Raw genomic sequence first — 1,698 nt, forward strand, 5'->3', positions numbered from 1 at the left:
CTGTAACCTGCGCCCGCGCCTGCGCAGAGTGCTCCCCGAGGGGCGGGGGAGCCAGTGGCGTGCGCCTGACGCATGCGCCCTTCTTCCTCCTGCATGAGCCCTGAGGCACAGATCGTGTGAGATTGTGCGCTCTCCGGGTTTCATTACCTTGGTGTCCCCCAGACTTCAAAGTAAAGTGTGTCCACTCTAGCCACGAATTACCTAGGAATAGTCACTCTTCCTTTTTCCCATGTCAGACCATTTTCTTTTGCAAAGGGGAAACATGTGCACTATCTGCCTCAGCTTTCAGCTGAGCAGCCTCTTTGCTCACGCAATGCGAGTTGTCGCTGACACTCTGGTCTCTAGGAATGGGATAAACTGGTCCGTACACACGCAACTGACAGAAGCAAAGCTACTTCTATTTTAATTTAGAAACTTGTCAACTAGAAGGAAACACCAAGCGGCAAGGCCGTATTTTTTGTTTTTGTTCGGTTTCGTTTTGCTTTGCCCACGCTGCCCCTCCCCACCCCTTAACACTGGTGCTAGTTACAGGTGTGTGAAATCCCGCTTCAGATCCCAGTACTTCAGCTCTTCGCTGTGGGTGGGGGCTGCCCTCCCCCAATGTCTAGGTCATTTCACTTAGAAGATAAGAACAACGACAAAAAGTCGGTTTGAGGGGATCAGTGAGATGCCGGTAATAATATTAAGGACACTCTAGTCTCATTGCCTGGGGAGAGTTGAACGTTTAATGAATGGTAGGCATTGTTATAGTCACAGGAGCAAGGAAGTGAGAGTCATATATTTCTCTCTTCTAACAGGATCAGTGTGTTCCGGCAATTGGGAAATGAAGCTATGTAAAAGTAGAAAATACAAGTCAGAGCAACATCCAATGTAATGTTTAAAAGGATTACTGTAGATCCATATGTGAGACAATGAGCTTTGTCATACAATGTTGTCGGAGATTTAAAACTCCTAAGTTTTCTGGCAGGCAGTCAATATGTATCAAGACTATTAAAATATTCACATCGTTTGGCCCAGCAATTCCACTGTTTCAGAAGTATCCTAAACCAAATGAGACCTCTAAAAAGATTTGGGTGTGAGGTGTGTCCATTTACAACTCAATGTCCAACAAGGGACATTGATAAAATCATTATTTTTCAATCCCTTTTATTTAGCCCATATTTTCCAAAGGGGAGGGTCAGGGTGTCTTCCATTAACATTGTTTGAAATTTCAAGATTAATAGTTTGGTTAAAACAAATCAGAATCATGGGGGAAATTTTTTCTCAAAATTATTTACAGTCCACCTGTGGAGATATAATGTTCCCTTCAGAATTACTAAGTTTTTAAAATTACGGAATAGCCATCTATTGATTATTTACAAAGCCAGTAAAAATCATGTTATAAGGATGTTATACATAGAGTGATATAAAATTAAAATCAGGATGCAAAGTATAGGATATGAGGTATTATAATAGGATGTAAAGTATATTCACATATAGATAACACATAGATATAAATGTATGTTACGTATCTGCCTTGAAATATTACATATCTGCCTTGAAACTATTTATACAAAATATAAACAGTTGCCTGTAGTTTGAGAGCATTTGTGTTTTTTCTTTATTATTGTTAAATTGGCAAATGGTTCTATAATGTAACATATTATTCTTAAGTGAAAAAATTACTTTTTTTCTTTAATTCTTGAGGGAGTACTTAGT

This window comes from Chlorocebus sabaeus, chromosome 21, assembly GCF_047675955.1.
Source record: "Chlorocebus sabaeus isolate Y175 chromosome 21, mChlSab1.0.hap1, whole genome shotgun sequence".
Taxonomy (NCBI): Eukaryota; Metazoa; Chordata; class Mammalia; order Primates; family Cercopithecidae; genus Chlorocebus; species Chlorocebus sabaeus.